This window comes from Chelonia mydas, chromosome 1 (assembly GCF_015237465.2).
Source record: "Chelonia mydas isolate rCheMyd1 chromosome 1, rCheMyd1.pri.v2, whole genome shotgun sequence".
In the NCBI taxonomy this organism is placed as follows: domain Eukaryota; kingdom Metazoa; phylum Chordata; order Testudines; family Cheloniidae; genus Chelonia; species Chelonia mydas.
Window position 1 is genome coordinate 87,941,057 of NC_057849.1, and position 16,920 is coordinate 87,957,976.

Consider the following 16,920-nt stretch of genomic DNA (forward strand, 5'->3'; position numbering starts at 1 on the left):
TGGAAAAAAAGGAGAAAATGTTGAGGTGGCAAAGTCTACAGACAATAAAAAAATTACGCAATATAATTAAATCCAAAGCAAACTGTGAAGAGTTACAAAGGGGTCTCACAAAACTGGGTGACAGGGCAACAAAATAGCGGATGAAACTCAATGTTAATAAGTATAAAAAATTGGGATTATGTTTTCCAACGTGCAGCTATATATTGCTAAATTAACTGTTACCTCTCAAGAAAGAGATCTTGGAGTTACTGTGGATAGTTCTCTGTAAACACCTGTTAAATGTGCAGTGGCGGATAAAAATAAGCTAACAGATTGTTAGGAAACAATAGACAAGTGATAGTAATAAGATAGAAAATCTCATAATGCCACTATATAAATCCATGATACATCCACATCCTGAAAACTGTATGCAGTTCTGGGTGCCCCCTCTCAAAACAGATATATTAGAATTGGAAAAAGTACAGAGGAGGGCAGCAAAAACGATTAGGGTTATGGAACAGTTTCCATATGAGGAGAGATTAAAAAGACTGGAATGTTCAGCCTGGAAAGGAGAAGACTAAGGGGAGGTAAGATAGAGGTCTATAAAATCATGAATGTGTGGAGAAAGTGAATAATGAAGTATTAGTTACCCCTTCACATAACACATGAATAAGGGGGTCATATAATGAAATTAACAGGCAGCAGTTTAAAACAATCATAAGGAAGTACTTCTTCACACAACAGACAATCAATCTGTGGAACTCATTGCCAAGGGGCATTGTGAAGGCCAGAAGTATAACTTGGTTCAAGAGATAATTAGGTAAGTTCATGGAGGATATTAGACAAGATGGTTAGAGATACAACCCCATGCTTTGGATGTCCCTAAACTTCTGACTGACAGAAGCAGGGACTGGACAACTGCGGGTGGATAACTCAATAATTGCCCTGTTCACTCTCTCTGAAGCATCTGACATAGGCCATTATCGTAAAACAGGATACTGAGCTAAACGGACCATTGGTCTGACTGAATATTGCCTTTCTTATGTTATCATCATGGAACCTTGCATATATTAGAATCACATTCTGACAACTATTAAGATTCTGTGCTCCTTAGGGCAGATAGAATCTTTCTGTAGGTTTGGTTAAAGGCTACTGATGTCTAAAAAAGGCCTAGTTCTTCCCACCTTACACACATTGACTAGTGCCTTGCCATGCAAGTAATCTTTGAAATGAATGGGACTATTGGTCAACATTTGTTGAGGGGGTGGGGGGTTGGGTGGAAGAAACTAGCCTTAATAGTTAACCACTGTGTAACAAAGTTTATTTTCTTGCCTTTTTTTGTACAACAAGGATATTCAATATATTTTTCCCTTTCACATTGCAATGACCTTTTTATTATACTAGTACAAGTTAACATTTGAACTTTAAAGTTTATTGTCAGGATTTTGTCAGTTTCTTTCTATCTTACATATATTTTGTTTATTAGTGAGTCATTCCTAGCATATTCTCTAAACTCCTGTTGACTTCATTGGGAGTCTGATGTGTGCAATGAATGTCAGATCAAGATCAGATTTTGATTTATAATTAGGGAAGACTGAAGTGATTGGGATAAAGTTTTTAATCCTGTACAAACAAGTGTCCACAACTTTAGCTGAACCTTTTGAGCTTTAAAGTTTTTCCCCTCTCCCAAGTTGCTTAGGAACACAGGACTGGAATGGACCTCCTGGCATTATGTCCAGTCCTCTGATGACCCAGGTAATGCCATCATATAATCATGTTTAAAAACTTATGAAGAGCATTCTTAAAATTAGATAGATTGTTTTCCCCACTACTTCTTTTGGAGGACTTTTCCAGATCCTCACTCCTCCTTTTAATTTCCAGCATAAGTTTATTCATGACCAGTTCACATAAATTTGTTCTTGTACAAACATTGTCCATTAGCTTAAATAGCTCTTCTCTCTCTCTTTCTCATTTTTTATAGAGAACAATCATATCCCACCTTAGTCTTTGTTTTGCTAGGCTAATCAAGCCAAAATCTTTTATTTTGGTCATCCTAGTAGCCCTTTGCTACATATCAAAGCTTGAATTTACCTGTCTTGAACCTTGTGACCAGAATTGTACACAATATTATAGATGAGATATTACCAGTACTGTGTACAATGGCATTAATACTTTTCTATCTCTAGTGGAAATACCTCACCGGATATATTTTAGGATCACATTTGCCTTTTCATGGCTGAATCACATTGTGATCAATAAATAAACTCAGGTCTTTCTCCTCCCCTCTTGTTTCCAACTCATGAGTCTCAGCTTTATAGCAGACTTTCTTATTAGTCCTTGAGTGCATCATCTTGAAATTTACATTACTGAAATTTAGATTAATTCAGGTTAAGTCCAAACATTCCGGAGATAATTTTTTTGGGAAAGAGCAGTGTTTTTTGGTGGAGGAAAGAGAAAGAGAGAGAGGTTAGGGTGCTAACATAGAATGCGGGAAAACAAGGTTCAATTCCCAGCTCTGCCTAAACCAGAGTGGTCTGCGATTTAAAACTGCACTCTGAATGCATGGCCACCTTCTGGTCAAAAGGTGAGTTTTCCCAAGGCACCCAAATCTGTGGAATTGGAGTGAGTGGTGCTGGAACCTGGTGTACAGAGCCTAAGCACTACTTGTGTTCGGACTAGTTGCTGTAGGAGCTGAGCAGCATTGCAACCCCAAGCACAGGTTGTAATGCCACTCACTCTAGTTTTGCCCAGTCACCTCCCACTCTTCCTCTTCATGGAAGAGGGACAGCTGAGACAAACCCAAATGGTTCTGAGACCCTGTACGCCAGGCCATGACACACAGAGTGAGGAGCCCTGCCCAGCTCTGTGGGATAGGAGCTGTCCCACTATGAAGAGAGTGCTTACTCTCCAACCCCGCTCCCTTCCCAGACACCAGTTTCAGGGCGGTGAGTCTCAGTTTCAGATTTTGCCCCAGGCCTCATAAAAAACTCGGGGGCCCTATCTGAATGCAAGCAAATTAAAAAACAAAACAAAACGGAGTACCTTTTTAACTAATATATTTTGACTCCATGTCTTTTATATTCACTTTGTGATTATTCTAGTGGATGAGATTACTGGCAGGACTATTCATGGAACTTGAATGATAACAGAATATTGGTATAATGGTCACACAATGCAAATCTTGAACTCAAGTGTGAATATTCTCAACAGAAACTAGACTTCAAGAGTTCTGCTTATCCACTGAAGGAACATAGCTAGCCAACAGACATATTTTTGGATAGTGTACTGCAAACAATCTGCAAACTGTTTTAGATGTATTATAAGAAACTGGCAAATTAAACTGGCAAAGGTATATTATAAGAAACATACAATCAACATAAAGCAGGAAGAACAGAATGCAAAAACGTCTTATAATTTGTTGAATCCACAGAAAGACCATTCGGAGAACCTCTGTTTCTCAGTCCAATACCTTACATATACCAAGAATTATTCACTGAAATTCTCCAGAAATGTTTGAATCTCAAATACAGAGGGGGGAAATGCAGGTTGTGAAATCATAGAATAAAATACTAATTATAAGATAATTTCCCAGTTCTACTTCAAAGTGGACTTCAGCTTGTAACTAGTAGAATAAGGAATCACTAACTCTTAATAGTAACTTGGTAGGTGTGAATTAAAGATTCTATATACCTTGTACTCCAATTAATACAAATCACCACAAGTGGTAATAGTTATATGTGAAATGAATCAACAGTGTAATAAAACTGAATTGCATGTCTACTTAGAGTCCTATTTGTTATACTTTGTACAAATAACATTCTAAACAATAAATCTAAGATGCTGATAAGAAAATAAGTAAGAAAATAATCATGTGCACAGAGTCCTGGGTCTGAATCTGTGAATAAAAGAAGACAAATTCATATCCATTCTCTCTTTTATTGACTTTGGCACTCAACGGTGGCATTACTACTCTAACAATTGTTTTTTTAATATGTAATGATCTAGCAATGTTTTCCCCTACTCCCTGATGCTCTTAGCATCATGCATCCTTTGTGAAGCACAGAAAGATATGGAAGAGATCATTTAGGTTATCACAGATTTGGTCCCTTTAGCATATATTCTAGGATAATTATCCAGCCTTGTTGTAAGTACATTCAAGAAAAAAATCAAGCAGAGAGAGCAGAAGGTGAAGATGAAGGATGACAGACCTCCTGCCCATTGCATATATATAGTATAAAATCCATCCTAAAATGTATGTCTGCATGGTTATGTTCTTTCAGGTATGGGACAGGATGAGTGTACATATTGATTAGATGACAGAAACTGAGAAATCCCATTTATATCTAAATATCTAACATATTTCACCATCTTTCAGGATTGTTTGCAGCTGAAACTCAAGAAAGGAAAAGCAAAGCTTTTACTTTTACTTTACTCTTTACTTCCCCAAACCTGTCTATGTTCTCAGTCATGTTATAGGTCATTTGGGGGATGATCTTTCACGCCTCCTTACCCTTTTCCCTCCACACAAGGCTATTACCAAGTCCTGTCACCACTTCTTCCACATTTTAAAACCCATCTTTTTCTTTATGATGGCAAAGGCACTTGATAGTACCTTAATCATCTTCTCTTAGATCATTCTCTTCATCTTCTCTTAGATCATTGATACCAGTATCACACCTCCAGTTTTTCCCATGCATGTCTCTAATTGTTCCTTCAATTTTTCCTTTGGATAATCCTCCACATGCTCCTTCTAACTTTGTAGGATATCACAAGTTTCACTCTGTGGCCTCCTGTGATGATAACTGAAGTTTACCTCCCCACTCCAGACCTGTTTTTTTTTTTTTTCTGTCCAAACTGCCCAGTCTTTCTATTTGTCATCTTAAACTCAACAGGGCCAAAACATAGCTCTTGATCAACAACCTGCTCAGTCTCAGTATCTGTGGACATCACTACCATCCTCCCTATCATGCAAATCCATAACTGAGATGTTGTCTAACTGCCTTCTCAAATCTACACATGAAGGCTATCTCTAAATTTTGCTTATGCTTCCTGCCCAACATTTTTAAGATATGGCTTTTTCCTCTCTATCCACACAGCTAGAACTTCCAAATCTTGATCTCGTGTCTCTGAACTACTGCTACTCCTCCTTTTTGACCTCATCAAATCCCGTTTTACCTTACATATATCCATTCAAAATACTGCTGTGTCCCTCCACCTGCTCCCCCTTCACTAAAAAGACAAGCTACTTCTCTTCTCTCTTAACACCCTATGTGGCCTATTCCTTCCCTATCTTTTATCATAAGAAAATGTAGAGCTTTGATACTGTGCCACCTGTGATGCTAGTTTTCCAACAAGCACCTTTGTGCTTTCTCTCATTCAATCACTCATCCTCCATTTAAAAATCTACAGTACTACCCAGTGTCTTATTTCAAATCTCTCTTTAAGGCTCTCCTCCGAAATGATGCTTACAGAAAAGAGTCATCATTATTACACAGCTGTATGCTGTGACTGCTGCTTATTATGCTGATCTTTATTATCACATTGTTCCCTTGTGTTCCCTTCATTGTTGTGTCTCATCTTATGTTTGGATTGTGAGCTGTTCAAGGCAAGGACTGTCTATGTGTTTGTAAAGTACCTATCATGATGGAGCTTGGGCCTCTAGGTGGTACTGTGATACAGACACGAAATAAATGAAAATGCTTGGGACTTTATCTAAAAGATATGCTGTAGTTCAAACAGGAATTAATTCTGTGTTATGAAGGAGGTCAGACAAGGAGAATGTGGAAAAAGCTAAAGTACTCAATGCTTTTTTTGCCTCTGTCTTCACGAACAAGGTCAGCTCCCAGACTACTGCACTGGGCAGCACAGCATGGGGAGGAGGTGGCCAGCCCTCTGTGAAGGAAGAAGTGGTTCAGGACTATTTAGAAAAACTGGACGTGCACAAGTCCATGGGGCCGGATGTGTTGCATCCGAGAGTGCCAAAGGAATTGGCGGATGTGATTGCAGAGCCATTGGCCATTATCTTTGAAAACTCATGGCGATTGGGGGAAGTCCCGGAAGATTTCAAAAAGGCTAATGTAGTGCCCATCTTTAAAAAAGGGAAGAAGGATGATCCTGGGAACTACAGGCCAGTCAGCCTCACCTCAGTCCCCAGAAAAATCATGGAGCATGTCCTCAAGGAATCAATTCTGAAGCACTTAGACGAGAGGAAAGTGATCAGGAACAGTCAGCATGGATTCACCAAGGGAAAGTCATGCCTGACTAACCTAATTGCCTTCTATGATGAGATAACTGGCTCTGTGGATGAAGGGAAAGCAGTGGACGTGTTATTCCTCGACTTTGGCAAAGCTATTGACACGGTCTCCCACAGTATTCTTGTCAGCAAGTTAAAGAAGTATGGGCTGGATGGATGCACTAAAAGGTGGGTAGAATGTTGGCTGGATTGTTGGGCTCAACGGGTAGTGATCAATGGCTCCATGTCTAGTTGGCAGCCAGTATCTAGCGGAGTACCCCAAGGGTCGGTCCTGGGGCCGGTTTTGTTCAATATCTTCATTAATGATCTGGAGGATGGTGCGGATTGCACCCTCAGCAAGTTTGCGGATCACACTAAACTGGGAGGAGTGGTAGATACGCTGGAGGGTAGGGATAGGATACAGAGGGACCTAGACAAATTGGAGGATTGGGCCAAAAGAAATCTGATGAGGTTCAACAAGGACAAGTGCAGAGTCCTGCACTTGGGACAGAAGAATCCAATGCACCGCTACAGACTAGGGACCGAATGGCTAGGCAGCAGTTCTGCAGAGAAGGACCTAGGGGTGACAGTGGACGAGAAGCTGAATATGAGTCAACAGTGTGCCCTTGTTGCCAAGAAGGCCAATGGCTTTTTGGGGTGTATAAGTAGGGGCATTGCCAGCAGATCGAGGGACGTGATCGTTCCCCTCTATTCGACATTGGTGAGGCCTCATCTGGAGTACTGTGTCCAGTTTTGGGCCCCACACTACAAGAAGGATGTGGATAAATTGGAGAGAGTCCAGCGAAGGGCAACAAAAATGATTAGGGGACTGGAACACATGAGTTATGAGGAGAGGCTGAGGGAACTGGGATTGTTTAGTCTATGGAAGAGAAGAATGAGGGGGGATTTGATAGCTGCTTTTAACTACCTGAAAGGTGGATCCAAAGAGGGTGGATCTAGACTATTCTCAGTGATAGCAGATGACAGAACAAGGAGTAATGGTCTCAAGTTGCAGTGGGGGAGGTTTAGGTTGGATATTAGGAAAAACTTTTTCACTAGGAGGGTGGTGAAACACTGGAGTGCGTTACCTAGGGAGGTGGTGGAATCCCCTTCCTTAGAAGTTTTTAAGGTCAGGCTTGACAAAGCCCTGGCAGGGATGATTTAGTTGGGATTGGTCCTCCTCTGGGCAGGGGGTTGGACTAGATGGCCTCCAGAGGTCCCTTCCAACTCTGTTATTCTATGATTCTATGATTCTGTGACCACAATGGTCCCTTCTGGCCTTAGAATCTATGAAAATCTGTTAATAAAACTTCTACACTAACCACATCACTCCCAAAACTCCATTTGTACAGCATTCCTTACAAAATAATATTGCATTTACACTGCAGGGAAACAAAATGTTTGAACCATCAAGATGTATGCAAGACTAAATGAGTACCAAATAATAATTTAAACCCAGATCCTGCAAATACTTTTGAATGTGCTTAACTTTAGTGTTATGAATCATCCCATTGAAATAAATGAGACTATTTACTTTAAATGAGACTATTTACTTTAGTAAGGATAAACTTATGTGTAAGTGTTTGCAGCATCAATGCCTTATATTTCTTGTCCTTATCCTTGCTAGTTTATGTTACATTCTCCCTTTTCAGGAAGTTTCATCATTTAAACAATAGTTTCCTCAGTACATGTCTTAGCACACTTGTAGGCCCTGAAAAAATAATTTTGAAGATTGGTTGGGGTTAGTTCTAATTATGGTAACCACTGCAAAAACCTTCCTTATTTTTCAGGTGACAACTAAACAGGAGTAAATTAGAAAATGGATGTATTTGAAGATAATTTTGACCAAGATTTTCAGAAGTGAATAGTGATGTTGGACGCCCAACTTGAGACACCTTGAATGGTCCTGATTTTTCAGAGCACACTGCCTGGAAACTTGGCTAGTTTAAGGCATCTGGAATTGGGAACTCAAAAATGAGTTACCATAATAAAAATGCAGGTCCAGATCTTCCAGTCAGATCTGTGTGGGCAATACCTTGTGCCCAGGCAAAGATCTGCTGAAGTTAATGGGGCCCCATGCAAGTACAAAGGGGAATTTAAGGTTACACATTCACTTGCAATTTCAGGGGCACAATTCATAATGAATCTTAGTTATCATTAAACCAAACAAATTACAACTTATATTCAGTTTCCCTGTGAGTTTTATGGAAGTAACAACACCCTGTAAATAATAAGTACTGTTAGAGATGATTTTGCATCCGTTGCTGGCAATCATGAGGTTTTATTTGATTACATTACTCTAGGTTGGACAAACATGGGAATATTGCTATGGATCCCATTTAATTAGAAGCTTCCTTGACAAGAAGTGACTTATGTAGCATCTTTGTTGAGGTATGGGAGAGAGTTGAATTCAACTCAACACTGTTGTGGGGCACTCTAATGCAAACACATAATGAAAGTTAAAGTGTGTAGCACTATTGTTTGTCAGGAGAACACTTGTAGCCTACTTTGCTTGTTGTCCAGAATGTTCCCAGTTGTTAGATATTCTTGTAAAGTCAGTGACTGTCAGTTGTTTACTATTCCCTTATCTATTGTTATATATATGATTACTGCATTTCTTTGACAAATTTAATAATTAAAAAAAAACATGCCTGCTGAGGTTATGTTTTAATTATTCCCCTACTCCCTTGTGACAATATGAAGTTAAAACAATCTTGCCCTAGTTCTAGAACTACAAAGGAATAAGACAATAGAAATGTAAATCCCTTTGTAGGAACGTAAGATCAATTGCACATATTATATCGCATGTAAAAAATCTCAAAATATTTTATGTTACAAATGATAAGTCAAGCATTAGAGAAAAAAAAAGAATGTTCACATTGAAAACCTCAACCCTGTCCTATTGTGTTTATGCCTTAAATAGGGTTCTCTTTAAAATAAGTGATTTGATGAAGCCAGACTGACAAAATCAATTCCTCTACTGAAACCTAGCATGGGAATCGGTGAGTAACCAATAATAAAGGGGAAAAGGCAATCTTTGATTTTCTGTGATTATTGATTTTTCACTATGCATAGAGTAAGTTTGATTCTCATCTCACCTACACTAGTATAACTCCTTTAACACTTATGTGGAGTTACTCTTGAATTATGTCAGTATGAGATGAGAACCGGGGCCCCTTTATCTTTTACTATGGTTTATATAATGGCATAAGTTCGCAAACTTTATAAGTTTGCGAACGATACCAAGATGGAAGGAGTTGCAAGTGCTTTGGAGGATAGGACTAAAATTCAAAATGATCTGGACAAACTGGAGAAATGTTTGGAAGTAAATACGATAAAATTCAATAAGGTCAAATGCAAAGTTCCACTTAGGAACTTAAGCTCAGGAACTATTGGGGTCGGGGTGCTGCAGCACCCCCATGTGTTATGTGGGGTCCTGGCTCCTGGCCCCATGCCCAGGAATCCACTCCTGGCCCAATGCCCACCCCCATCTATAGCCCCAGCCTTGCTCCCCTTACCCCTGTATGGGTCCCCACGTCCCAGAGATACAGCCCTGCTCCTGGTCCTAGCTCGGGGGAGGGGGTGGACAGGGGCAAGGGGTCTGGCTTTCAGCATCCTCACTATTAAAAGTGATCCAGTGCCACTGTTTAGGAAGGAACAATCAGACAAAACGGGAAATGACTGCCCAGGAAGGAGTACTGTGGAAAGGGATCTGGGGGTCATAGCTGATCAAAAGCTAAATATGAGTCAATAGTGTAACACTATTGCAAAAAAGCAAACATCATTTTGGGATGTATAAGCAGTAGGGTGACCAGATGTCCCAATTTTATAGGGACAGTCCTGATTTTTGGGTCTTTTTCTTATATAGGAACATTTACTATCCCCCCCCCCCCATCCCCATCCCGATTTTTCACTTTTGCTGTCTGCTCACCCTAATTAGCAGGTGTGTTGTAATCAAGACACAAACAGTAATTCTTGTGCTCTACTTCATGCTGATAATGCCTCGAATGTAGTATTGTGTCCAGTTCTGGGTGTCACATTTCAGGAAAGATATGAACATATTGGAGAAAGACCGAAGGAGAGCAAAAAAAATGATAAAAGTTCTAGAAAATATGAGAAATGATTGGGGGGGGAAAAAAAGGGTTTGTTTTGTCTGGAAAAGACAAGATTGAGGGGGGGAATATGGTAATATTTTTCAAGTACATACAATTTGTTACAAGGAGAAGGGCAAAAGATTGTTCATGTTAACCTCGGACGATGGGACAAGAAACAGTGGAATTAAATTGCAGAAAGGGAAGTTTAGGTTGAACATTAGGAAAAACTTCCTAACTGTCAGGGTAGTTAAGCACAGGAACAAATAGCCTCGGAAGGTTGTGTAATCACCGTCATTAGAGGTTTTAAAGAACAGGTTAGACAAACACCTGTCAGGAGTGTTCTAGTTATTACGTTATCCTGCCTGGTGTGCAGGGGACTGATCTAGATGACCTCTCGAAGTCCCTTCCAGTCCTACACTTCTATGATTCTATGCATAATACTTGTCTTTAATTGTATCTTGTATTCTCTGCATACAACCTGACTTTACAATATGGCCTTTCCATAAAAACCTGACACAATGTGCCCATGAGTAGGTTGCTTGTTTTGGCCCAGTCATTATTCTCCCCCTAGACCTAACTAAACCATCTCACTGTCCTGAATCTATAGTTTAAAGTATAGATTCAAGCTTTATGGAGGAAAAAATATCTTATCCATTATAGATCTTAACTGAGGCTTCTTCCCAAGAGTAATAGGGATAAACCACTAGCTGAAGAACATAGTACTTTTAGTCCTCGCTAAAAACCATGGTTTTGTTTTATTTTTTTTTTTTGCCTTCCTATCCTGAATTAGCTATTTTAAAAGCTTCAGATATATGTAATATGAGCTTCACCCATCAACAATATTAAATACTAGGATGAAAAAGTAAATTTTAATTGAAAAAGTTGTCACTGTCATGGTTATAGAGAAAAGCTTGAAAATGTGATTAATATACATTCAAAACCAGAAGGCAAATAAAAGTTCTATAATGTATTTTTTTTTAAAGTCTAATTGGGCAAGATCCTCTGGATCCCTTACACTAGGCAACAAGGCTGAGACGACATAAAGGGTCCTACTATCCCCTGTTCTTCTTGGGGGTGGATTCTCCCTCATAGAAATTAAGACAGCCATAAAGCAGCCTTCTGAGGACTCCCTTGCAAGCCCTGACATAAGGTGAATGTCAAGCATGGGCAAATAGCACATAGTGCTGCCGAGATCCTGGCAACAATTCAGTACATAGACATCCAGGGACAGGCCCCCTTTGCTGTATACATTAGGGGCCATTGAGCAGACCAAGATTGGTACAACTTAAAGTGACCTTAGTCCCAGCCTCCCCTGGGCTGTAAGTTGTGTCTTTCAGAGACACAGCACAGAATCTCACCCATGATCATTGCATCATTATTTCTAGGGCAGGAGGAGGAGGAAGGCATGGTTTTTGAGCTGGCCGTGTCAGTTGCATCACATGAATGTAGCAATTAGAAATAAGATACAGGAGAAAAAAATGTATGGTATATTGTCCTTGCTAATTGACTGCACTATGGGGCATGTTGCCAATCCAATATCTTTCAAACAAGAACTGTAGCTATTCTTATACAGTTACTATTCCCACTTAATTTTTTTGCTTAAGTAAAGTCATAAATTTAAATACAATGTGATTATATGTAAGCCGTTTAGTAGCAGGATCTGTCACAAGGCAGGCTCTAGCTTTCAAAGAGACCTGTATCACTCATTTGTTTCCTGTTTGCCGACTATCGTAGTACTGTCACCAAAACAAAATGATGATCAGTCTATTCTTGGGACATGTACATCTAGACTTCGCCAAACACTAAAAATTAGAGAACTAGTCCTTCATTGTTTTGGGCATGGAAATGGATAAGATGACCCAGTAAGTCTTTCCTATTTAACTTATGGCTAAAACTCTACCCTTTCATACATGCACACAAGTGCAGTCTCTTGTTTCATAAGAGCACTTCTATGCTTTAAACTTTTCAAGAATTTTTCCCCTTTGAGGTTGGATTTCTGATTCACCAACAAGTAGAAAACAAATAGATATGGAAAGCTCAGGAAAAAGGAAAACCTGCTTCTTTTCAAGTAGAATGATGATCCGATAGTCTCCTAAAATCTATGGGGTAAATCCTACAGCTCATTTCAGATAACCTACCCCCACAGGGAGGGCTCTTCTCATTGGTTTTACTCATCCAGTGGAGATCAGGCTGGTACAGTATGTAGTACAGTCTGACTGCTCGGTTTCCCAGTATTTGGGGACCGGACTTTAGTTCTTTGGAAAGAAAGAAAGAAAGAAAGAAAGAAAGAAAGAAAGAAAGAAAGAAAGAAAGAAAGAAAAATCTAATTAAGGGCCAAGTTCTGCTCTGAATAATCATGTAAAATTCCCATTGGACTTCCAGGGGAGATTATAAATCCATGGGTAGTTAAATAGAAAATGTGCTAATATGGCCAGAGGAATGTTGGGAATGAAATGTGATACAAATTTGAATCAATATTTTCCATTCAGGAACTTTACAGAGCTGTATAAATACAAGTAAAATGTTACTTTTCTAATGCTTCAGTGGAAGAATTAAATTAAAGAAACCATCCTGCATAATAAAATACTAGGGGGAAATCAAAGGTTACTTTTTGGATATCAAGATTCGAATGGATATTGGAAATCAGTATGCCCATCACTTTAGTATCATTCTTCACTCTTCACAGTACATATTACTCAAAGGTGATCTCAATATGCTCATATTAAAAAAAAAACATTTACATCTCAAATGAGTTACTATTTAGGAAGAAGCATGTAATAATCTCTATGTATTATGAATCAAAGCACTTCTTTTAAAAAACGCCTCCCTCTGTTTTTGTTATCACTGTACAAAGTTAGTTTTGTTACTATGAAATAGTAACCAGTACATATTGCATTATATTAGGGCTGTCAAGCAATTAAAAATATTCACGATTAATTGAGCGATTACAAAAATTAGCCATGATTAATCACGTGATTAATCACACTGCTAAACAATAATAAAATACCATTTATTTAAATATTTTTGGATGTTTTCTACATTTTCAAATATATTGATGGTAATTACAACACAGAATACAAAGTGTGCAGTGCTCACCTTATATTTATTTTTTATTATAAGTATCTGCACTGTAAAAAAACAAAAGAAAGAGTATTTTTCAGTTTACCAATTACAAGTACCGTTGTGCAATCTCTGTCATAAAAGTTGAACTTACAAATGTAGAATGATGTCCAAAAATATTAAAAAATAAAACAATGTAAATTTGTAGATCCTGCAAGTCCACTCAGTCCTACATCTTGTTCAGCCAATCACTCAGACAAACAAGTTTGTTTACATTTGCAGGAGATAATGCTGCCCACTTCTTGTTTACAATGTCACCTGAAAGTGAGAACAGACATTCTCATGGCACTGTTGTAGTTGGCATCACAAGATATTTGTGTGCCAAATGTGCTAAAGATTCATATGTCCCTTCCTGCTTTAGCCACCATGCCAGGGGACATGCATCCATACTGATGATGGGTTCTGCTCGACAACAATCCAAAGCAGTGGGGAATCAATGCATGCTCATTTTCATTATCTGAGTCAGATGCCACCAGAAGAAGGTTGATTTTAGTTTTTTTTTGGTGGTTCAGGTTCAAGGAAACTGAAGTTCTCAGTTGTCATGCAAGTGTCAATGGATCCAGTTTTGACAATAGTCTCACATTTACAGAAAAAATGTCCATATTTATTCACCTACCACCTGCCTGAAATGAAATTCAAAAAGCTGAATTTTGAGAACACGCCATTTTGAATATTTCATAAAGATCTGAGAGTTTGGCATTTTAAAAATGGACACGTTAATCCAATATTCCCTACATCATGATAGAGATAGTCCTAACACAAGGTTGATTTACATGTTAATGCATTTCCCCTCAGCTTCCCAAAATAGCTTCTTCTCTACCTAAATATTATTGTGGAAGTCAATGGGAATTTTGCCTGCCTCAGAATTGCAGGATCAATCCTGAGTATATAATCTGTGCGGCTTATCTCCCCTTTCTGAAATCTCTTCGCTCTGTCAGTGAAAGTATTGTTGACCACTAGATCAAGATTCATACTGAGGCCAAGTGGTAAAGCTGAATGAATCAGAATTTGAATGTTAACCTTTTGCTCCACTACTGTGATTGCTGCTGTATATTAACAGGTTTCAGAGTAGCAGCCGTGTTAGTCTGTATCCGCAAAAATAAAATGAGTACTTGTGGCACCTTAGAGACTAACAAATTTATTAGAGCATAAGCTTTCGTGATGCATCCGATGAAGTGAGCTGTAGCTCATGAAAGCTTATGCTCTAATAAATTTGTTAGTCTCTAAGGTGCCACAAGTACTTTTCTTTTTGCTGTATATTAAGTTTTATTAAGCTTTCCACTTTAAGCCATCCTGGAGGTCATGCATGTCATACTAGTATGTTTTATTCTGGAAAATTAACTTCTTGATTGCAGTGTTGGAAGAGCTGCAGTGATGTTTCAGAGGTTGATTTTCCTTGGAAATAGGAGACCTTGCCTCACTCTGCAGTGACTGCTATCAGCTATTGAAGCTACTGTGGTATAGCTGTACAGCTACGGGGAGATTTTTCTTAGATGACTTCAATCTGTTCTTCCTGATTAACACTCTGGCAATCATGTTAGGACCTTGTGAAGGAAAGGAATTAAAAGGAGATCGGGAAAGTCCAGTTTGCCTAAGCTAAAATGGGTTATAGATGGAGAGATCTCACTGATTTGTCACTTTAAAGAGTAGTGACTTTGGTGGGGACGTGTAAATTATATGTTAGTAAATGGAGGTGAATATAAAGTATTTGAAATAAAAATGTCTAAAATGGTGCAATGTTTATGCTGAAATGGGGGGGGGGAGGGCTTGTGTAATTATACCAACTTGTCTCCCTCTATATTCAATTAGACTGATGACTTGTCTACACACTGATTTAGTCCATGCCAGAGGGATATCAATTTTAGTCCTCACTAGTGTGGCATGTACTAACTAACCCATGTGGACCCAATGTGCACTAGGAACTTTTAATGAGTGCCAGCAAGGGCCAAAAGGGCCAGTTACTGCACAACACTAGTGTGGACTAAAATTTACATTCCTCTAGTACTGAATAAAGCACTTTAACTTGTCTCAGAATCTGGCCCATAATCTATTACTCTTTAATCATAATGATTTTCAGAATAGACACCCTTCCCTGTATGTTCTCAATATCAACAATATAATCTTATTGCACTAAGGTACTCTTCTCATTCGTTCAATACCATTCATTCTTTTTAATCTCTTCCATGTGAACTGTTAACAAGACACATTTATCTTGTGTTCTTTCCTCATTACCCTCTACCAACCACAGAGAACCACTGACTTCACATTATATCCATGTCTCCTTTGTATCCCATCATACTCCGCTGAGGAGCTATGGAAATAACTTCAAGTCTAACTGTAGCTGCGTAAGTCTTTAGTTTCACCTTCTGCTAACAAGTTCATGAATTGAATTTAAAGTAGTGGACTTGTTTATAAACATTCCAGCTAGAATCTCTTTTCTCAAACAATTGTTGCAATATTGAACAAGCTACAGAGGCAGTCAATTGAAACCAGTATAAAACAGCTCAAGAGTGAGAATCATTTTGAGGGACAGAAACTTTCCAGCATCAGCAATATTTGCAGGTTTAGTAATATTCAGTTGATATAATTTACGTAAAAGTGTCCCAAGGTTAATTGAACAAGACTCAACAGACCATGTATGTATTAGTCTTTTCCTGTCACTATGCTCCTGTTTTTATTCTTCTTGTCTCTGAAAAAAAAAACTTTCATTCATACTTTCTACTTCTTCATTGTAAATTATAGTTTCTACTAGTGGTCTCTTCAAAATTCTGTTTCCTTCCTACCTCATATCTCCTTTCTCTTTCTCCATCCAAAATTTCATTTCTGCTTTGTTGTCCCATAATATTACTCCCCAAATAGGAAAAACTTGTGAGGTCCAGGGAATATCTCGGTGAGTTTTCAATAACAGTACTTAATCCTGGAATAATGTGAACTGTCTGATCAATACATTTCTCATGTCTCCACCTCCTTTTTGTGAATAAAGGATCTCGGTGAGGAACCCTGTTCCTTATTCATTTACATGTATTTTTCCCCTTGCCTACCTCAACACACACACAAAATTGCCAATGATAGTTTGATCTTGACCACAGATGGTTGAGCTCTGCTGTCAGTTACAGCAGTGCAATCCTAATGAATTCACTAAAGCTCATACCCTACATCTGACAATATAGAATCAGACCAGGACATGGATGATTGCTAGCTGTCAATGAATGGTGGGCAGCATCCATTCTCATCCTGATGAACTTCTGCAATATTTGACACTGCTGACTATGAGATACTGCTGTCCCACCTGAGAGAAGTGGCATTCCCCTAGAATGTACTAAGTGGTTTGAGACCTTCCCGGAGGGACACACTCAAAGAAGACTGATGGGAAATTGCACCTACACCACCAGACTCCTCACTTGGAATCTCAGTTCAGTCTCTGGTCCTATCAAATGAACTGGTCAGTCAACATGGACTCAGATGCCAGCAATATGATAATGACTCACAGCTCTA